The following is a 23,926-nucleotide window of genomic DNA, read 5'->3' as shown; positions in this document are numbered from 1 at the left end:
AGGAGGGTAAGACTTTCCAGCTCTGCAGTTCCAGTGTTCCTGGCATGGAGAGGGGTGGTCGGGTGGAGCTGAAGACAGGGCACCCGCTTGGGCCACGCACCTGGCACTGAGTGCCCAGAGATGGAGCTCCCTGTCTGGGTATGGAACCTAGTATGGCGAGCCAAGGACCAGGGAGAACAGTGGGAATTGTATTGAGGGTGGTGTTGGGCTTCTGCTTGATTGCTGCTGGGCTTAGGTGACTGGCTAGCTGCCTCTTCTTGCTGCTTAGCCCAAGAGGGTTGTTTCATTTATCATGGCCTTTGAGAACTGTAAGTACAGGAGAAGGTCCACGGAGATCTGAGGGGAAAGGACACACTTGTTAACAGCCAAGTCTGGTCTTTAGTGGTTTTGTTATTGTTGGATCCCCATGGACAATATTCACACCTGGAAAACCAGCTTCAGTAAGCATGTGTGTGCATGAGGGAGAGAGAGAGAGAGAAAGAAGCCTGCAAACCGTTTCTTCTTAGTTATGTAACAGGCTGTTATTTCAATTATTAATTTTGTTACCTCGTGGAGATTCGTTAAGGATCGCCTACTCTCGGAAGTACCTATCAAAAGCGTCTGTTGGAGACAGATGGTAGAGTGGCAAATGAGGTGAGACCTACAAATGCCCGTGAGTAAAAACAATTTAAGGGAATAAGTTATCATTTTAGTGAAAGTATGATACATTTGGGCTTGACGTGGGAACTTCAGATATTTGTGTCAATGCCATGAGTTTCCCGGATAAAATGACGTCCACATACTGTTCTTTTCAGGGCTGGGTTTAGTTCATTTGAAACCACCTACAATGTTTCACATGTGGACTCATTACTTCCTGTTTACAACCTGTTGATACTGGCTTACTGCTGTCTGCAATGCACTTCGACCGGTCTTGTTGTGCTGACAATGAAATGGTAAAAAAACTAAAATGCTATTCTAGCAAGCATTGTGATGAGCTACTGACGTTCACTTAGCCAAATAGCCATGATAGCCAATGTGTGAAGTAACCAGCCTGGCCAGGCTAACATAGCTACTGATGTTTGCCTACTTGTCAGGGGCTAATAGTTACCTAGCTAACATTTGCTGGATAACTAGTGATGTAGCGAATTTCAAAAGTGGAAAGGTGAAATGTCAACACAGCTTCTGGAGACATGTTATAATGCATCGTGGCACTACAGTACAGCAGAAAGAGTAGGCCTATGTGTCACTAACTAGCTCTCTACAGTAATAAACATAGCTAGAAGTCAAAGGGAATGTGCTTGCTGGCCTATGTGATACAAAATCGTGCAAAAGTAATATCAAAACGTGCAAACTACAGTCCAGGTAAAGTTGTAAGGACAAAACATATGTTATACTTAGCTAGCTTGCTTTCAAAGTTGAGAGATGGGTGTCAGTGTGTAATGTATGCTAGTGAAATTGGTTCATCCCTCAATTTTGCACTTCTGTGTTTAGCAGAGTAACATTCTGTTCTATCCAACAGGCACCAAATGTGAGAAGTAATATTATAGTTGCCTATATGCCATTTTCTCTTAGGCTACCCATCCCAGCCTCCCTCGGCTCTGACCACCGAAGTAAAACCATGGCCAGACAGATGCCTTCCTCTCCATGGAGAATGGTTGACTATGTCATTGTCAAGTTCATATAAATGAAAGACAGACAAGGTGACTACCCAGCCAGCACATTTGGTTCCTTGGAAGTTGTGGGAATGTATGTTTTTGGTTTCACATTGGTTGTGGGAACGAAGCCATACGTTTCTTGACCGGTAAAACCTAATTATTTTTTTAACGTTCTGAGAACAGAAGTGAAAATTGAGCCTGTTCTGGGAAAGTTACTTTTTAGGTTGCAGGGAGGTTCTGAGAACATTTTCCTCTGGTTCCTTGAAAGTTTTCCTGGGAGGTTTTATTAATGCTCTGAGAATGAAAATTATAGGTTATTTGGAGGTTTTTGAAAAACGTATTTAAACTGTAACTGAATGTTTCATTAAGACATTTAAAAACACTGCTAGCTTATTGTGGGTACATTTATTGAACTCGAAGCACATATAGGACACATGGAAATTATTTTCCTCAGGCATTAACCATGCAAACACATTTTATTTTTTATTGCGACAAGGCATCAGGTGAGATTCGAATCCCTGGATGGGTTTTGACATGAGTGAACACAGTACAGGAGTGTAGCCACTATCCACATAACATTTAAGACGGTAAAGACCCACATCATACAGAGTCCTCTTTGTTTAAAAATATGTATTTTTGCACTCTGAATGAAGCCAACTTATCTGACCATATCCTGTGATTTCTTTATTCTGTATCAGTTAAAACATTTTTTATCACATATACAGCGCGCAGGCTTTTAGCATAGCCCCTTTTATACCCTGTAGGTTTACCCCTACAAGCTAACCACTAACAGCCTTGAATCACATCACTTATTAGCAGTTCAGCACATCTGTATTTCTCGTACTGTTACACAAAATCAAGAAATCTTTACCATCATAGTAGACATTGAACGTCTATAAACAAACTTGCTAAAACTTTGTTGTTGGCCGATGGTAGCACATGCTAACCAGAGTGCTAACGTTACTAGCAGCAGAAGTAACAGTAAATCCAGGTATTATGGCTAACACAAACATTGGCTACCATGATATCCTGCAAGATATCGGCCAATAAAGATCAGGCAGTTAAGCAAAAATAAAGACATACCTTGAAATAAACAATTACATTAATCCGATTGGTATTTGACTATTTATTTCTGCTTGCTTCCATCCCCAAACACCATGCTAGATCCAAGTGGGCTAGTTCGTTTTGCATGGCCCGATGCACTTAGGTAGCTGGCTATCATAATTTGTATAATCTTCTAGCAACATAACTGTACCTACTTACCCGATTCGCCTCCGTCACCGAAGCCACCTGCCGTCGTGGTGTCAATGGACTTGGAGCCTACATTGACTGGTTCATGGTGAATCCACTCTTCCAGTGTTGGTAGCCATCATAATCCTTTGGGACAAAGTGAGACTGAAGCGCCAAGGGTTCCCCTGAAACAAACCAAACATGCCTACCGATAAACGGTGCACTGCCGCCACCAAAAAGGCTGTTCTTCTCTTGACGTCAAAGCCGCAGTGTATTGTTGGTATACTTTTTTAAATAAATGTACTCTAGTTCAAATTGCGAAAACAAAAGTGTATAATTATTATTTTTCTAATAAGCTTTTGCATAAAGACCGTTTTTTAGATGAAATATCATCAATCTGCGTTGTAAGATTTGTGTAAATATATCATGCAACCTTCACTTTAAGGTCCTTCAGCCACTTTATCGGTCTGCGATGGCCCTGGCAGTGATGTAGTTTATCCATAACTGTTGTGTCGTCTCTAAGGGGAGCACGTCGTTTACGCTCAGTCTCTAAGCCTTCAGCTCGTCCTTGGACATGTCTATTGTCCTTAAGGTCTTTTCACAGCAGCTACAAAAAAACGTTGAAAAGCGTGGAGATGTAGTATTTTCAGGTTAATGTACCTATCTCCATCTTTGGCCCGGGTCTACTTTTTCCCCATTGTCACACCTAGGAGCCTTTGGCTTTTTGCCTGTCGCCTTCCCCAGAAGGGTGTCGTTGTCCAGTATGTGCAGTGTGCATGTACTTTGATTGTAGTAGAGCTGAGGCAAGGGTGCCAAGCTCTTCGCTTATTGGGCTACCACCCTCTTATCTCTTCGACGATATCCTGCAGGATCATTGGGGCTATTATATTGATTTATAATGGCAATGTGATTGCCTTCTGAGGGGCCTCTCCTAGAGAGGAGTTTACCTCTTGGGCACTGTTTTTGGGACATATCTAATGAAAATTAGATTGTATGTGTCTTGTCGGTGCATACTCCCTTAGTTTTTGGACCTCTGAGGGTTGCTGATGTTGTGACTACCCTGGCTTCAGGAGAGCATGTTTTGCGATACGGGAGTTGGCCACATCCCAACGTGAGATCGAAACGAATAATTGAAAGAGAATTTATATAGTAATGAAATATAATGAATTGCTGCAACCCAGAGGTCGTTTGGGTTTACATGGGTTCTGTCCAAGCTTGACAAATCCACACCGAAATCAATGACTCAAAATAGCCTGAATGGTGTGTCCAAACACAGGGGTAATTTCAGCCACACCCCACCCCCCTCCAAGGAACGTTTGTAAAACGTTAAAAAACATATGTTTCTTAGAGCTTGGTGAGAGTGGTTGTCCTATAGTTATTTTTCATACAACCTTCCCACAATTTTCTGGGAATGGTGCATATGTTTTTTAGAGCTTGGCGAGAGCATGTTTTTCCTATGGTTATTTAGCATACAACCTTCCCACAACATTTTGGGAATGGTGCGTGATAGTTGCTTGGCTTTGGAACATTCTCAGCACATTTAAGGAACGTAATAACGTTTTTTTCGTGGTATTTCATTACATTAACAGAATGTTTAATAAAAGTTCAAACATGGTTACATTTAATATAATTTTTGGTAATGTTCTAGGAACGTTCTCCAACTGGTTTGACCTTGAGAATGTTTTCAAATAGTTTAGAGAACTTTAAGAAACATTGCTGTAGGAATTTCAATACTTCAGCATAACGTTTTCTGCAGGTTTCCTCATGGTTCTATTTAAAGTCATGTTCTCAGAACATTAAGAAAACATTAGTAACGTTCAAAGAATGTTCTAAGAATGTTATTGAAAAACATATACATTCCGTTCTCCGCATCAACAAAACTCTCTCTATCCCCTCTTGTTAAGGTGTGTTGGCCACGCCCACTAATTGACCACACCTGATCTGAATGAGAGCTTGTTTCCTTTGAAATGGGGTCTGTTTGAATAGACTAAAATTAAAAGCTTTGTATGAGTAAAAAAAATAACATGACATGCTAGCTTCATCCTGGTGGTGCAGTGAACCAATTCCATGGATAGAGAACAGAAGATCATAGTTTCGAATCTCACTGATGCGTGCCACAATAAAAAATAAGTGTTTGCTTGCTTAATGCCTAAGCAAATTAATTTCCATGCGTCCTATATATGCTTGGAGTTCAAAACAGTTAACCTAAACTAAAAGTGTTATTAAAAGTCTTGAAACATTCAGTGAAAGTTTTAAGGAAGTTATTCAAAAACCTCGAAATAACCTATAATTTCCGTTCGTAGAACGTTAATAAAACCTCCCAGGAAAATCATGTATAGTAACCCTAGGTGTAAAATAGTAAATAATGGCTATTTCTCCAAAAGTTTTAAACTGTCAAGAGGAGTGAAACAAGGTTGTCCACTATTTGCATATATATTTATTATGGCCATCGAAATGAATTCGGGGGACAGAAATGATAAAAAATTAAAGCATTAGACCTATCACTGAAAGCTTATGTCATACAAAAGTTATACTTCAATCCGAACTGGTTCTCTAGCAAATTAGTAAGATTGTCTCACCCAATGTTCAAGAATGGCCTTTTTCCCTTTATTCAGATTACAACCTCTCACTTTCAGTTATTTGAAAAGGAAATCATCTCCCAAATATCACTATTTCTAAAACAAGCCATAGAATGTTGGTTGCAATATCAATTTAATCCTCCAGAAACAACAGAACAAATAATGCAACAAATATTGTGGTTAAACTCAAATATACTAATTGATTAAAAAAACATTATTTTTTGAAGAATAAAAAAAAAAGAAGGTATAACCTTCATAAAATATATCATAGGTAGGACTGGTGGAGTTATGTTGCACATGCAGCTAACAAAAACATATGGAAATGTCTGCTCTACCCAAAATTACAACCAAATAATTGCAGCATTACCGCAAAAATGGAAGAGGAAAGTGGAAGGGGGAAAAAGTAAGGAACTTGTCTGTCGGCCCTGCATTAAAGAACATAATTGGTTAAAGAAAATTGTGATAAATAAAAAGTATACCAGTTTCATTTAAGGACCAAAGGATTGACAGCCATCCCATATAGAATGCAAAATAGTTGGGAAGAGATTTTTGACGTACCGATTCCATGGCATAGTGTTTATGAACTGATACGCAAAACAACGCCAGATTCAAAACTTAGAATTTTTCAATTTAAATTATTATTATACAAAATTCTTGCTACCAATATAATGTTATTTATATGGGGGATACAATCTTCCCAGCTCTGCAGATTTTGCTGCGAAGAGACAGAATCATTAGATCATTTGTTTTGGTACTGTCCATTTACATTTACGTCATTTAGCAGACGCCCTTATCCAGAGCGACTTACATACATTTTCATACTTTTTTCATTTGTAGCTTGTTTTTGGACACAGGTCCAGGAATGGCTAAAGGATTGCAATATTTACCTGGAGCTAACCCTGCAGATAGCACTACTGGGGTGTTTGTAGAATGTCCCCTACTGTTTTTTTTGTAAAGTTCCTTAAATGTGCTGAGAATGTTCTAAAGGCAAGCAACTATCCTGCACAATTCCTAGAACGTTGTGGGAAGGTTGTATGCAAAATAACCATAGGACAACCACGCTCTCACCAAGCTCTAAACAACATATGGTTCTCTGAACGTTATGTGCTAGCTGGGACATGTCATGCAAGAATTAGCTGCTAGCACTAGCTCAGCACCTGGATTAAAACTCTAGTTTAGTTTCATGTCAAGTCAAATAGCAGTTACCTAGCCGAAGCCATCTACTATAGCCATCTTTACCTCTGCACTGTTTTGAGAAGTTCCCTGCAGCTGTGTTGATGTGCTCTCCATAAAGCTAGCCAGCCAAACAAACAGCCTTCCTTCCTGCTCCCAGTCGTCCGCATGGTCCTAAAGTCGGCCAATTAATTCCGCAAACTGCATTTGCCTTTTAATTGGGATCGGAATGATTTTAGTAGCCTATTTTAAATTGTTGGTGTGGAACTAGGGTATGGTGACTGCCATACCCAATTGATGCCCCTGTGTCCAAATGGCTCCTCTTTCCCTTGTCAGCCTTAAAAATAATCGAAAGGAAAGAAGAAGAAAAATTAAATACAAATCGTCAGTGCCAACAACTCTAGTTAGGACATGTATTGCATGGATCCTTCTGTCCATTAAATAAATGTATTATGATTATAATCATACATAAAACATTGGTTCTGTATCAGTTTACATTGTGCTGGTGTGTAAATCAGTGGTAAAATGATTATTACTTGTGAAGTGAAAGGTCAGCGTGTGATGTCAGATCCCTGAACACTCAAGGTGAAAGAGAGATCTGTTGCAAGGAAGAAGAGACAGAGTTTATTTTTCTCTCTTTCACTCCCTCTCTCTACTCCTCGCTTTCCTGGCCCTCCTCTCTGGTGCAGCCCTCCCCCCTCTCTCTGTATTATTCATTTTGGCAATTTAGCCTGTTGGATCTTGAGAAATAATCCCCTTGGATTTAATCAAGAGGATAAAGGAGGTTTTTCAAGCAGGATTTGGCTGCCTTCTCTGGCCCTTTGGCGAGAGTCAGCAGATCCTCTCTGGCCCGTACCTCAGGATGTAAGGGGGAGAACTGTTTGGGGAGGAAAAAATGGAGAGGACTGTACTTCCTGTCTGAGTAAGCAATTCTGTGTCAGGAGGATCCATCCATGCATCACCTATAGTCTGGGCAGGATGGTATGGCACTGAATAGAAAGTGGACTCTTGACGATAACCTACTTTTGGGAGGCTTTTATTTTATAGGCAATCAAGTAATCTCTTATCTCATATTTAGAGTGAAAAGCACAGCTTGGGTAGTTGAGAGCTGTTCACTTGTATGATATATTAATCATTCTAGGTGAATATATATTTTTTGGTGTGTTTTTAAAAACCTAAACCTGTCTGCAAGTGAACCATCCCTGTCTCACAACATGAAACATCATTAAGTGTTAAAATGCTATTGTTTCCCCCTCCATCTACTCAATAGTTATCCACTGGGGTGCCTGTTTGGCTGAAGGCCCCCTGGCCCTCTACCCTGCGGTTGAAAGACAGGAGGAGAAAGTTAAACGAGGTCGATCTTGACTCCTTTATCCTCTCCTTCGATGGTCAGAGGAGACCCCCAGCGTCCATAAAATAAAAGTTTTACTGAACTGAAGATCGAAAACAAATAAAACAAGCCAGATCTGACTGATTCAATGAAAAGTGCCTGCTCTGACAGTGTTTTGCCTCTGAATCAAACACACACACACACACTGACCTGATAAGAATGAGCAAACGTGAGATCTCTGGGCACTGACTCAAATTGAGAGAATAAAGCAAGAGGGAAAGGAAAAGAACAATGGCTTCCCTCTCACCCATGCTGACCCGGGATTGAAGAGCTTCTTCAGAGGGCTTCCATGTTCTCCTCGCCAATAGTCCAGACCAAACCACAGTCGCCACAAAGCAACCAATCACACCAAGCATGGCAGCACCAAACAGCCAATGGATGGAACAGTCAAACTCAAAGCTGTGATGGTGAATGGTAGAGATCGAACCTCTGGAAGAACCTCATGCCACTGAAACTTGGAAGCGGCCCAGTACTATGATGAGGCCAAATAGCAACACATTCCGTTGTGACATCACCAAAGGGAGAAAACAGGTGAGAAAAACAACCGCCATTACCGCTAATGATAATCATAATGGTTTGTACTTCGTTTGAGTCAAATGGTGTTTGGATCAGCAAGGGCATCTGTGATGTTGGAACGAGAGTCTCTGAATGACCTGCCAAAACGTTTTGCTCTTTCTGCGCTATTTGCTCTTTACTTTTACATTATACAGTATGGAAACCTGGCTGTGTTTTGACCAGGCCAGACCAGCAGACATTTTTTTCCTTGGGTACAGAAGGGGAATCCCCTCCGAGGCAAAATGCATTGGAGCCACTGGGGTATCACACACCCCCTGGAGATCGCCCCAATAGAATTAGGAATTTGAATACTAGAATGGACATGAGCCTTCTTATGATGGGTTAAAGGTCAGCCATGGTTTTCCAGTGCTATGATAAGATATTGTGTAAAATAAATTCTAGAAATTCATTATCTGCACTGTATGTTTGTTAGCTAGCTAGCCAGCCAGTGTTAGAGGAATGATTCCATGAATCTTTTTTAATTCATATTATTTAATTAATATGGCAACATTCCATTCAAACTATGGTCACCCCTCCCCCTCCCAATTTTCCTTTAAAAACAGCAACATTTTCTCTCAGCCTCATGGCAAAATGTGTAAAATTGTAGGAAGTTAGCTGTTTCTCCGTAGCCATATTGTATCCAGATCCAGATGCTTAGTGGGGTGAAGAACCTTTAAAAAATAAACCCTCAAAGCATTCCTCCCACTCTCTTTCCCCCCTCTATCACTCTATTGCTCTCTCTGTCACTAACCCACTTTCTTTCGCTCATAGAAGTTTTACTTACTCAAACGTTTTCTCAGAGCAGAAAGGATTATGATTGGTTGCGTTAGGCAACCAATGAAAATGGAGAGGAGGCAGGAATACCAAACAGGGATTAGAAAACATTTCAGAGACAAAAGTGAGGGCGGAAGAACAAAATTCTGCAGGAGTGAGCAACAAGAAAGCAAAACAAGATAAGTTCAATATAGCTAACAAGTTCTTCATTTTGCACATTAATGTCCAGTTTTCAGCTAGTTTTAAATAATTGATTAAATACTAAATGTGATGCAAGCTAAAGTAAGTTAGCTAAAATGTGTTTTTCTAGCTAATGTTAGCTAGCCAACAGTTAGCTGTTACAGTTTAGCCTTAGTTACCAAGCTAGCTAGCTAGTAAACAATTTAAGCCTGCAGGCTAGCTAGTCAGCTAAATACAGTGGCTTGCGAAAATATTCACCACCCTTGGCATTTTTCCTATTTTGTTGCCTTACAACCTGGAATTAAATAGATTTTTGGGGGGTTTGTATCATTTGATTTACACAACATGCCTACCACTTTGAAGATGCAAAATATTTTTTATTGTGAAACAAACAAGAAATAAGACAAAAAAACAGACTTGAGCGTGCATAACTATTCACCCCCCCCAAAGTCAATACTTTGTAGAGCCACCTTTTGCAGCAATTACAGCTGCAAGTCTCTTGGGGTATGTCTCTATAAGCTTGGCACATCTAGCCACTGGGATTTTTGCCCATTCTTCAAGGCAAAACTGCTCCAGCTCCTTCAAGTTGGATGGGTTCCGCTGGTGTACAGCAATCTTTAAGTCATACCACAGATTCTCAATTGGATTGAGGTCTGTCCTTTGACTAGGCCATTCCAAGACATTTAAATGTTTCCCCTTAAACCACTTGAGTGTTGCCTTAGCAGTATGCTTAGGGTCATTGTCCTGCTGGAAGGTGAACCTCCGTCCCAGTCTCAAATCTCTGGAAGACTGAAACAGGTTTCCCTCAAGAATTTCCCTGTATTTAGCGCCATCCATCATTCCTTCAATTCTGACCAGTTTCCCAGTCCCTGCCGATTAAAATATCCCCACAGCATGATGCTGCCGCCACCATGCTTCACTGTGGGAATGGTGTTCTCGGGGTGATGAGAGGTGTTGGGTTTGCGGCAGACATTTTCCTTGATGGCCAAAAAGCTAAATTTTAGTCTAATCTGACCAGAGTACCTTCTTCCATATGTTTGGGGAGTCTCCCACATGCCTTTTGGCAAACACCAAACGTTATTTTTTTCTTTAAGCAATGGCTTTTTTCTGCCCACTCTTCCGTAAAGCCCAGCCTTGTGGAGTGTACGGCTTAAAGTGATCCTATGGACAGATACTCCAATCTCCGCTGTGGAGCTTTGCAGCTCCTTCAGGGTTGTCTTTTTTTTTTTTTTTCCTCTCTGATTAATGCCCTCCTTGCCTGGTCTGTGAGGTTTGTTGTGGTGTCATATTCTTTCAATTTTTTAATAATGGATTTAATGGTGCTCCGTGGGATGTTCAAATTTTCTGATATTTTTTTATAACCAAACCTGATCTGTACTTCTCCACAACTTTGTGCCTGACCTGTTTGGAGAGCTCCTTGGTCTTCATGGTGCCGCTTGCTTGGTGGTGCCCCTTGCTTAGTGATGTTGCAGACTCTGGGGCCTTTCAGAACAGGTGTATATATACTGAGATCATGTGACACTTAGATAGCTCACAGGTGGACTTTATTTAACAAATTATGTAACTTCTGAAGGTAATTGGTTGCACCAGCTCTTATTTAGGGACTTAATAGCAAAGGGGGTGAATACATATGCACGCACAACTTTTCCATTATTTACTTTTTTGAAATTTTTGAAACAAGTTATTTTTTTCATTCCACTTCACCAATTTTGACTATTTTGTGTATGTCCATTACATGAAATCCAAATAAAAATAAATTTAAATTACAGGTTGTAATGCTACAAAATAGGAAACATGCCAAGGGGGATGAATACTTTTGCAAGGCACTGTATGTTGCTGTTCTAGTAGTTGCAGGAATGAACAGGGAGCGCTGCTGCTCTTGGAACAGAACTGTTTTAACCACAGTAGATTCATTGAATTTAATTTATTTAGGTAAGAGACATATACAACAAATGGACAATGTGGACCCAGAGGATAGCACTTTAAATTATTCATTAAAACACTTGTTTCCAAAGTGGTCCTCGATGGTAAAAACAATAACACATAAAATGATTAAAAGGCAAGACAAAATTACAAACAACCATAAATACATTCATTTATATTGACACTTTTCCCTAACCTTAAACAACCCATTAATTGCAAATTTACCTAACCTTAAAAAACAACCTATTTATTGCACATTATCCCAACCTAGAAAAATATATATTTATTGCACATAATCCCTATCTTTCAAATAAATACACCTGACCAGCAGTAGAGGGCACAAGGAGGCAGTAGTTTTTCTTAGACAACCTTGTCCAAATGAAAACCTTTGCCTGCTTTTTAAAACTATTTCTTTGTCTTTGCTTGATCTTCAAGGGGAGACTATTCCATAGAAAAATACTCTTTGGATTTTACAAGACATAACATTAGCTCTGGTGTTGTAACTGTGCTGGTTATAGACCATATCAATGTGTTTTTTTTATATAACCTGGGGCACGATCATTTAAGATATCAAACATATGATTGAGTTTAAGTTGGTCCACTCTGGACTCCAAAGGCAACAAGCCCACCTCCCGGAACTCCTGTACCCCTATGTGGGTCCTAAGGGGAACATTCAGCATGTACCTGATAACATTATTTTGCATGACCTGCATTCTCCTTTTCAGCTTTTTTGATAGCCCACTATACCAGGCAGAGCAGGCGTAATCAAAGTGACACTGAATCAAGGTTGAGAAAAGCAGTTTCTTTGATGTTAAAGTATCTGGTGTTACAATATAGAAATGTCAGTTTGTTTGCCATTTTAGAAAGGATTTTAGCAGCTATCTGTTCTCCAGAAAGGGATTGATCTAGGGACACACCAAGATAAGTTACACTTGTCTTAGATTCAATCTCCTTGCCTTCACAGTTTATCTTTATCTTTCTAGCCCTAAGTAATCTACGTTTTGTTCCAAATAAAATGTATTCAGTTTTTCCCAAATGTAGCGACAATTTGTCAGTCAACCAATCTGAATGCAATTCCTTAATCAAGGAATCTTTCTCTGATACCAGTATGGCTGAGTCATCAGCATGAAGCAGGAATTTGCACTTTACTGTATCCAGCATATCATTGACATATATAAGAAATAAGAGAGGCCCTAAAATGGATCCCTGCGGTACTCCACAGGATATTTCTTTGGCCTCTGACAGAACATCACCAACATTACAAACTTGTGTTCTGTTGGTCAGATAAGACCTAAACCAATTCACTGCTACATCATTTAGACCCATGCATTTCAGTTTCATCAGGAGAATATCATGTTCCACAGTGTCAAAAGCGTTCTGCAAGTCTAACATGACCATACCTGTATAGTTCCCTCTCTCACTTTCCTGCTTGATGTGGTCAGAAAGGTGGATAAGGCAAGTTTCAGTAGAATGAGCTGTTCTAAAGACGGATTGGAGTTCATAAAAAAGTTTGTGCTTGAGAAGGTTTCCCTCAAGTTGATTAAAAACTAATCTCTCAACAACTTTGGATAAGGTGCTGAGGATCGACACAGGCCTGTAGTTTCCTACATCTGTTTTACTGCTCTTCTTGTGGAGTGGAACCACCCGGGCTGTTTTGAGATCATTGGGGAATTTACCACTACTAATAGAAAGATTTACAATATGCGTTATCATTTTAGCAGTGACACAAGCACTATCCTTTATGAATCTTGCAGGAAGGTTATCCAACCCAGTTGCTTTGTTTGTGCTCATTAAGCATAGTAGATTGGAAACGTTGTACTCTATTACCATGCACAGCTCAAACAAGTCATTTGTGTTACCTTTTCTATGGTAAAAGTTTTCAATGAATGACTGGCCATAGTGTCCAGAGCAGGTTGGTAACTTCATAACCAGAGATGAGGCTATAGTGGTAAAAAAAAATGTGTTAAAGTAATTTGCAACCTTTGCCTGGTCATAGCATAAAACATAATCAATTTCTAGGCCAATACTACAGGGTTTTACCTTATGGGCAGTTGTTAAGCCAATGCCCTTAAAAAATGTTCCACAGTTTACGAGGCTGATGTAAGTTGTCATTAATAGCATCAATGTATTTTGGGGATTTGGCCTTATCCATTTTGTATCTTGCCTGGTTTCTACAGTCAATATAACCATCATAATCTTGTTGAAGATTTGTCCTTTTGAAATTGGCCAGGTAGCGATCCCTTTACCTTATGAGGTCTACAGTCGTGGTCAAAAGTTTTGAGAATGACATAAATATTAATTTTCACAAAGTCTGCTGCCTCAGTGTTTATGATGGCAATTTGCATATACTCCAGAATGTTATGAAGAGTGATCAGATTAATTGCAAGTAATTGCAAAGTCCCTCTTTGCCATGAAAATTAACTTAATCCACTGCATTTCAGTCCTGCCATAAAAGGACCAGCTGACATCATGTCAGTGATTCTCTCGTTAACACAGGTGAGAGTGTTGACGAGGACAAGGCTGGAGATCACTTTGTCATGCTGATTGAGTTAGAATAACAGACTGGAAGCTTTAAAGGGAGGGTGGTGCTTGAAATTATTGTTCTTCCTCTGTTAACCATGGTTACCTGCAAGAAAAACGTGCCGTCATCATTGCTTTGCACAAAAAGGGCTTCACAGGCAAGGATATTGCTGCTAGTAAGATTGCACCTAAATCAACCATTTATCAGATCATCAAGAACTTCAAGGAGAGAGATTCAATTGTTGTGAAGAAGGCGTCAGGGCGCCCAAGCAAGTCCAGCAAGCGCCAGGACCGTCTCCTAAAGTTGATTCAGCTGCGGGATCGGGGCACCACCAGTGCAGAGCTTGCTCAGGAAGGGCAGCAGGCAGGTGTGAGTGCATCTGCATGCACAGTGAGGCAAATACTTTTGGAGGATGGTGTCAAGAAGGGCAGCGAGGAAGCCACTTCTCTCCAGGAAAAACATCAGTGACAGACTGATAATTCTGCAAAAGGTACAGGGATTGGACTACTGAGGACTGGGGTAAAGTCATTTTCTCTGATGAATCCCCTTTCCGATTGTTTGGGGCATCCGGAAAAAAGCTTGTCCGGAGAAGACAAGGTGAGCGCTACCATCAGTCCTGTGTCATGCCAACAGTAAAGCATCCTGAGACCATTCATGTGTGGTGTTGCTTCTCAGCCAAGGGAGTGGGCTCACTCACAGTTTTGCCTAAGAACACAGCCATGAATAAAGAATGGTACCAACACATGCTCCGAGAGCAACTTCTCCCAACCATCCAAGAACAGTTTGGTGACGAACAATGCCTTTTCCAACATGATGGAGCACCTTGCCATAAGACAAAAGTGATAACTAAGTGGCTCGGGGAACAAAACATCGACATTTTGGGTCAATCCTCAAGAGGCGGGTCGACAAACAAAACCCCACAAATTCGGACAAACTCCAAGCATTGATTATGCAAGAATGGGCTGCCATCAGTCAGGATGTGGCCCAGAAGTTAATTGACAGCATGCCAGGGCGGATTGCAGAGGTCTTGAAAAAGAAGGGTCAACACTGCAAATATTGACTCTTTGCATAAATGTAATGTAATTGTCAGTAAAAGCCTTTGACACTTATGGAATGCTTGTAATTATACTTCAGTATACCATAGTAGCATCTGACAAAAATATCTAAAAACACTGAAGCAGCAAACTTTGTGAAGACCAATACTTGTGTCACCACGACTGTAGGCCTACCCATTTTGTCTTGAAGAATATATCTTATAAATGCCTCATGAACTTAGTTCAGCTTTCATACCCGATAAGAACCCAAAATAGAAGCTTGTTTTACTCCAATGTTTGTAAACAAAGTAAATATAAACAAACACTGTATAGCCTCAAATCATGTGTAAAACTCATTTTGATATGATGGTCAGTCCTTGCATCCATATCTCTGCCTATGAATTTGAGTGGTTACATTTCTCCAGCCCCATCCCTCAGCTTTTTACCGAAACATTGGCGGGGAATACGCTTTGTTATTGTTTCAACTGCTTATTGCCTCTTTCATGGAGGTACTGTGCATCATCTAAAATCAGTTTAAAATTGAACCCACACAGTGGCAGACACACACACACCATCTTATTGTTATTATAAATACAAACTATGAGCTGAACGACTTGTTTTATCATCATTGTCATCAACCCTATATATCTTTATGAACCTTGTTTTCTCTCTTCTCTGTTAATCTTCTTCTCCTCCCTCCTCCCTCTCTTTTCCCCAGCTACAAGCGAGCCATGGAGATCAAAGAGGCGACATTCGTCCAGTAGGGACACGTTTAGCCTACGAGGGCCCACCCCTCTCCCACATGCCCCCAGGTGACCCCTCCCTCTATCACCCATCCCAAGAACACAGGTGGTGGATCTCATTTTGTCTTTCCTTGATCCTGTGTGTCCATTTCCTTGTCTCCTTCTAGAAATGCATTTGTGGAGAAGGTTTGAGGGTAGGGACCTTGGATCCATTTTGAGAAGGGGGAAAGGAGAGAGGACATGAGGAACCAAGGAATTACAATCAAGGAATTACAATTGAGCCATTGTATTTCCGAGAAGAACAACGTCCATTCAAATCAAATCAATTTTATTTGTCACATGCGCCGAATACAACAGGTGTAGACCTTACCGTGAAAGGCTTACTTACAAGCCCTTAACCAACAATGCAGCTCAATAAATATTTACTAAATAAATAAAATAAAAAGTAACACAATAACAATAACGAGGCTATATACAGGGGGTACCGGTACCGAGTCAATGTGCGGGGGAACAGGTTAGTCAAGGTAATTTGTACATGTATGTAGGGGTAAAGTGACTATGGGGGGGGGGGGGGGGGGGGGGGTCAATGTAAACAGTCCGGGTGGCCATTTGATTAATTGTTCAGCAGTTTTGTGGCTTGGGAGTAGAAGCTGTTAAGGAGCCTTTTGGACCTAGACCTGGCGCTCCTGTACCGCTTTCCGTCTGGTAGCAGAGAGAACAGTCTATGACTTGGGTGACTGGAGTTAAAAAAAAAAATGTGGGCCTTCCTCTGACACCGCCTAGTATGTAGGTACTGGATGGCAGGAAGCTTGGCCCAAGTGATGTACTGGGCCGTACGCACAACCCTCTGTAGCGCCTTACGGTCGGATGCCGAGCAGTTGCCATACCAGGCGGTGATGCAACCGGTCAGGATGCTCTCTACCCCGCTCCACTACAGCCCTGTCGATGTGAATGGGGGCGTGTTCGGCCCTCCTTTTCCTGTAGTCCACGATCAGCTCCTTTGTCTTGATCACGTTGAGGTAGAGGTTGTTGTCCTGGCACCACACTGCCAGGTCTCTGACCTCCTCCCTATAGGCTGTCTCATCCCCTGAGGGGCCCCCGTGTTGAGGATCAGCGTGGCAGATGTGTTTTTTTGCCTACCCTTACCACCTGGGGGCAGCCTGTCAGGAAGTCCAGGATCCAGTTGCAGAGGGAGGTGTTTAGTCCCAGGGTCCTTAGCTTAGTGATGAGCTTTGTGGGCACTATGGTGTTGAACACTGAGCTGTAGTCAATGAACAGCAATCTCACATAGGTGTTCCTTTTGTCCAGGTGGGAAAGGGCAGTGTGGAGTGCGATTGGTTCACTACACTGCTTGTAGTGGTGTCGCCTGTCAAGTGTACTGTAGCTAACTGTCTACATGGAAATATGAAGTATGCTTTATTTAATAATGTCTGTTCAATGGCTGTATTGTTTTTTTGTTTGTAAAAAAAATGTTATTAATGTAATCATGTGTTATTATGAAATAACGTCAACACCACCATTGTCAGGGCCTGAAACTCAGGTTATGACTTTTTTTATTCCATATTCACAACCGTTTCCAAATTAACATGGCTCTCTGTTACTATCTATAGAAGCCTATAGCTGTCAAAATTCAATTTTAATTGGATAATGATAATTCTACCTCACCAATATCACCATCGACTTGTAAGTCGCTCTGGATAAGAGTGTCTGCTAAATTACCAATGTCGTTGTAATTTGCATTTCAAATTGAATTTCAACACCTATAGGGATCCATAACTATTGGATGCATGCTCATATAATACAATGAATTGGAGCTGCATTGTTAGAGAATACTGAGCTCAGGTACTTTACTGTGTCAATTATACAATCAGTCCCAAGTCTCCATGCAGTACAGGAATAGATATGAATGCATATTGTATTTCATTCATGTAAACTATGACGTATGCCTGTTTCAAGATGGAACCTCAATCTCATGCCATGGTGCATATCAACCATTTTTTATCACTGAGCAGTGTTTCAAATGTATTTACCTCACGTACAGTATTTATGCAAGTAAAAGAATGGTGTTCAAACCCATGCTGTCAGTTTTTCACCAGAACTGAGCGTTGGATCTCTCACCACATGATTTTACTGGGGTGTATTCACTAGACACAAGATAGAAGAAAACCGACCGAAACAGGGAGGAACTACCTGTAATTGTCCAAATATAAACTTTTGTTTGGTGCAAACAGTTTTACGTCACAAAACATTTTGCTACAATGTGCACTAATGAATATGATCCTGGTTGAGTCTTCATTGTCTGTTTGAATCTACATGAAGCCAAAAGGAACACACCAAAACCCTGCGATTTTATACGTGTCAAACATATCATATTCCAAGTGCATTGTCATACTGTGTTCTCATGTCATAGTGTAAAAAGGGAATACCATAAACTATAATCAAACGTATTCTGTATTCTGGCAAATAAATACTTTATTGAAACAAAGTGTGTACAGAGTCAGTCGGTACAGTTTCAGCAGAGGAAGTTTCAGTTACAGGTATATCAGTTTAAACAGCTGAGAGTATGACATGAAGCAGCTCTGGTCCAGGGCGCTCCGTGCGGCTTGAGCCTTCAAGCTATGTTGGGCTCATTCCCCATAATTCAAAATGTTTTAGAAGTAAGGGGAAAAAGCATTAACAATCCAGTTTAAATTAGCAATCTATATAGTAGTGGTAATTGGTCAGAGGCTGCATCCATAACTGCAATGATTGATTACTTATTCAATTCTGAGTGTTACAACAATCTTTCCTCTCGGTCAACATGTGACACATAAGCATCATGAATTATACAGCTAACATCTGTATATACCTGGTCCATTACATAAAGTTTAAGTTAATTTAAGAGAATTACATACGATTTAGGGGTAGGTAGTAGGCTAACAGTAGGGTATTTCCATTTTATGCGCTCTGATGCTGAAATTCTAATTTATAGCTTTCAACAGCTATACGCTATCCTACTAAACAAGCTTACACTAGCAAACTCTTACCCTTAGTAAATTCCTACCCTTGGGGAATACTGTTGTGGGGATGTTTTTCATCGGCAGGGACTGGGAAACTGGTCAGAATTGAAGGAATGATGAATGGCGCTAAATACAGGGAAATACTTGAGGGAAACCTGTTTCAGTCTTCCAGACATTTGAGACTGGGACGGAGGTTCACCTTCCAGCAGGACAATGACCCTAAGCATACTGTTAAAGCAACACTCGAGTGGTTTAAGGGGAAACATTTAAATGTCTTGGAATGGCCTAGTCAAAGGCCAGACCTCAATCCAATTGAGAATCTGTGGTATGACTTAAAGATTGCTGTACACCAGCGGGAGGGAGGGAGGGAGAGAGAGAGAGAGAGAGAGAGAGAGAGAGAGAGAGAGAGAGAGAGAGAGAGAGAGAGAGAGAGAGAGAGAGAGAGAGAGAGAGAGAGAGAGAGAGAGAGAGAGAGAGAGAGAGAGAGAGAGAGAGGAGAGAGAATGAAAAAGCCTTGGTTACCTTATAGTCGTCCTGCTGTTCCCTGCAGTGGTGCTCATCACGTGGTGATGGCCTTCCTGGCCATAGTGGGGAAGAAGTCCTGCATAGCGTTGTAGCCCAGGTAGTGGCTGACTGTGCCAAACTTCAACTCTTAGAAGAAAGGGTTCTTCGGCTGTCCCCATAGGAGAACATTTTGGTTCCTGCTAGAACCCGTTTGGGTTCCATGTAGAACCCTCTGCGGAAAGGGTTCTACATGGAACCCAAAAAGGTTCTACCTGGAATCAAATGGGTTCTACCTGGAACCAAAACGGGTTCTTCAAAGGGTTATCCTATGGGGACAGCCGAAGAACCCTTTTAGGTTCTAGATAACACCTTTTTTTCTTAGAGTGTAGGATAAATTCATAGGAAACCCTGTTATTGGTATTTGTGAATGGTGGGCTATGGTCAGGGTCGTATTCATTAGAGCAAACCAGAGCAAAACATTTCTCAACAAAAAACAAAAACAAGTGTTTCTTATTGGACATGTTCAGGTAGTGTCTCCCTGTTTTAGTCAATTTTCTTCCGTTTGGTGCCTAATGAATATAACCCAGGGCTCAGATCCAAACTAACGTAATTCAGATCTTACTTGAAGACATTTTGGACCAGGATCCCTGCCACCACACCCGTGGTAGTAGGTAGGCTGGCAGCACACACCCCTCCCTCTTCAGGGTCTTCTTATTGATGTTGGCCGCCACCACCAGGGGAGGAGTGCACTGCCACAGGGACAAGGAGATTAGTACAGTCGTGGTCAAAAGTTGAGATATTTTTGTCAGATGTTACTATGGTATACTGAAGTATAATTACAAGCATTTCATAAGTGTCAAAGGCTTATATTGACAATTACATTAAGTTTATGCAAAGAGTCAATATTTGCAGTGTAGACCCTTCTTTTTCAAGACCTCTGCAATCCGCCCTGGCATGCTGTCAATTAACTTCTAGGCAACATCCTGACTGATGGCAGCTCATTCTTGCATAATCAATAATAGGAGTTTGTCAGAATTTGTGGGTTTTTGTTTGTCCACCCGCCTCTTGAGGATCGACCACAAGTTCTCAATGGGATTAAGGCCTGGGGAGTTTCCTGGCCATGGACCCAAAATGTCGATGTTTTGTTCCCCGAGCCACTTAGTTATCACTTTTGCCTTATGGCAAGGTGCTCCATTATGCTGGAAAAGGCATTGTTCGTCACCAAACTGTTCTTGGATGGTTGGGAGAAGTTGCACTCGGAGCATGTGTTGGTACCATTCTTTATTCATGGCTGTGTTCTTAGGCAAAACTGTGAGTGAGCCCACTCCCTTGGCTGAGAAGCAACCCCACACATGAATGGTCTCAGGATGCTTTACTGTTGGCATGACACAGGACTGATGGTAGCGCTCACCTTGTCTTCTCCGGACAAGCTTTTTTCCGGATGCCCCAAACAATCGGAAAGGGGATTCATCAGAGAAAATGACTTTACCCCAGTCCTCAGGAGTCCAATCCCTGTACCTTTTGCAGAATATCAGTCTGTCCCTGATGTTTTTCCTGGAGAGAAGTGGCTTCCTCGCTGCCCTTCTTAACACCAGGCCATCCTCCAAAAGTCTTCGCCTCACTGTGCGTGCAGATGCACTCACACCTGCCTGCTGCCATTCCTGAGCAAGCTCTGCACTGGTGGTGCCCCGATCCCGCAGCTGAATCAACTTTAGGAGACGGTCCTGGTGCTTGCTGGACTTGCTTGGGCGCCCTCATGCCTTCTTCACAACAATTGAATCTCTCTCCTTGAAGTTCTTGATGATCCAATAAATGGTTGATTTAGGTGCAATCTTACTAGCAGCAATATCCCTGCCTGTGAAGCCCTTTTTATGCAAAGCAATGATGATGGCACGTTTTTCCTTGCAGGTAACCATGGTTAACAGAGGAAGAACAATGATTTCAAGCACCACCCTTCTTTTAAAGCTTCCAGTCTGTTATTCTAACTCAATCAGCATGACAGAGTGATCTCCAGCCTTGTCCTCGTCAACACTCTCACCTGTGTTAACGAGAGAATCACTGACATGATGTCAGCTGGTCCTTTTGTGGCAGGGCTGAAATGGAGTGGATTAAGTTAATTTTCATGTTAAAGAGGGACTTTGCAATCAATTGCAATTCATCTGATCACTCTTCATAACATTCTGGAGTATATGCAAATTGCCATCATAAACACTGAGCCAGCAGACTTTGTGAAAATTAATATTTATGTCATTAAATCTCAAAACTGTTACAGACATATCAGTGTGGATGTCGGATCACCAACTCAAGCTGAACCTCGGCAAGACGGAGCTGCTCTTCCTCCCGGGGAAGGACTGCCCGCTCCATGATCTCGCCATCACGGTTGACAACTCCATTGTGTCCTCCTCCCAGAGTGCAAAGAACCTTGGCGTGACCCTGGACAACACCCTGTCGTTCTCCGCTAACATCAAAGCGGTGACCCGATCCTGCAGGTTCATGCTCTACAAAATTTGCAAAGTACGACCCTACCTTACACAGAAAGCGGCACAGGTCCTAATCCAGGCACTTGTCATCTCCCGTCTGGATTACTGCAACTCGCTGTTGGCTGGGCTCCCTGCCTGTGCCATTAAACCCCTACAACTTATCCAGAACGCTGCAGCCCGTCTGGTGTTCAACCTTCCCAAGTTCTCTCATGTCACCCCGCTCCTCCGCACACTCCACTGGCTTCCAGTTGAGGCTCGCATCTACTACAAGACCATGGTGCTTGCCTACGGAGCTGTGAGGGGAACGGCACCTCCTTACCTTCAGGCTCTGATCAGACCCTACACCCAAACGAGGGCACTACGTTCATCCATCTCTGGCCTGCTAGCTCCCCTACCTCTACGGAAGCACAGTTCCCGCTCAGCCCAGTCAAAGCTATTTGCTGCTCTGGCACCCTAATGGTGGAACAAGCTCCCCCACGACGCCAGGACAGCGGAGTCACTGACCACCTTCCGGAGACACTTGAAACCCTACCTCTTTAAGGAATACCTGGAATAGTATAAAGTAATCCTTCTACCCCCCCCCCCCCCCCCTATCTATCATAAGTTGAATGCACCAATTTGTAAGTCACTCTGGATAAGAGCGTCTGCTAAATGATGTAAATGTAATGAGAATTTTGTGAAAATGTTGGTAAAATGCATAATATCTGATATAAAAAACAATAATAATTAAATAGGTAAGTACAGATCCTCAGTGATTCAAGAGGAAATTACGTGAAAAATGACCCACCTAGAACAGCAACATCAGTTCTGCTCTTAGAGAAACAAAATCTAGGTCTAGTTGAGCAGCAGCACTGGTCGTTTACCTGAGCTGCTCCTAGAGCAGTAACATAAGATAACACATTACAGTTCTGTTCTTTGAGCAGCAGAAGACCCCGTTGACTCAAACTGGTCTCAGAGCAGCAATATCTACTTTTCTTGACACAGTTCTGTTCCAAGAGCAGCAGCGATCACTGTTCATTCATGCTACTACTAGAAAAACAACATATTTAGCTGGCTAGCTAGTTAGCCTGCAGGCTTCCATTGTTTACTAGCAAGCTAACTTGGTAACCTAAGGCTAAAACCATTAGCTTGCTAGCTAGCTAGCACAACACTTGACTAGCTAACATTAGCTAGAAAAACACATTTTTAGCTAACTAACTTTAGCTTGGATCACATTTAGTATTTAATCAATTATTTAGACTAGCTGGAAACAGGACATTAATGTGCAAAATGAAGAACTTGCTAGCTATATTCAACATACCTTTGTTCTTCCTCTTCTTCCCTAACGTTTCCCCTCAAATATTCTTGAAACCCATCAAGTGACACCTTTATGCCCTCTGCCTTCTTGGTTGCCTCCTTCCGCCTCCTCTCCATTTTCATTGGTTGCCTGATGCAACCAATCATAATCTTTTCTGCTCTGAGAATATGTTTGAGTAAGTAAAACTCCCACGAGTAAGTAAAACTCCCATGAGCCTTTCTTTCTCTCTCTGTTGCTCCCTTTTTAACATAATTTAACCTCATCTACTTTTTTCCACTCACCCTCTTCCTTCTGTGGCTGCTTTAGTTTCACATCTCTCTCTCTCCCCTCTCTCTCATTAAGAAAGAGTGGGTTTACTAGGATTTGGATTATTTGGATTCTCTCACTATTGTGCCACTATAAAAAGGCATAGATCCGGTGTATAACACCAACCCCTCCTCACTCATACCTCTCACCTATGGCTCAACCACCAGGGTGGTCTATGATTTAGGTTTGGACAGGTTTTTAACTATCTCTATTTAAGAAGGTCCCACATATTTTCTGCATTACCAAATCCCCTATATAACCGACAAACCTAATGATAGCCTCTTTTTAGTGAGAAAATATATAGTTTACACTTAATTAGCTGCTAGCACTCTCTCTCGATCCCGCTCTCTCCCTCTTTCCCTTCCTCCCTCCATTCCCTTCTCCCCCCTCTCTACCTCCCTCTCCCCTCTGCCTCTCTCTCTCTCTCTCTCCTCCTCTATCCCCGCTCCCTCTTTGTGTTTTGCTTCTGTCCACCCAGCTAGCACATACCGTTCTGAGAACCATATGTTTCTTAGAGCTTGGTGAGAGCGGGGTTGTCCTATGTTTATTTTGCATACAACCTTCCAACAACATTCTGGGAATGGTGCAGGATATCCAGCTAGCA

Source organism: Coregonus lavaretus (genome assembly GCF_964263955.1).
Source record: "Coregonus lavaretus genome assembly, chromosome: 33".
Taxonomy (NCBI): domain Eukaryota; kingdom Metazoa; phylum Chordata; class Actinopteri; order Salmoniformes; family Salmonidae; genus Coregonus; species Coregonus lavaretus.
The sequence above is the reverse complement of the archived record's forward strand: the minus strand, read 5'-3'. Positions refer to the sequence as shown.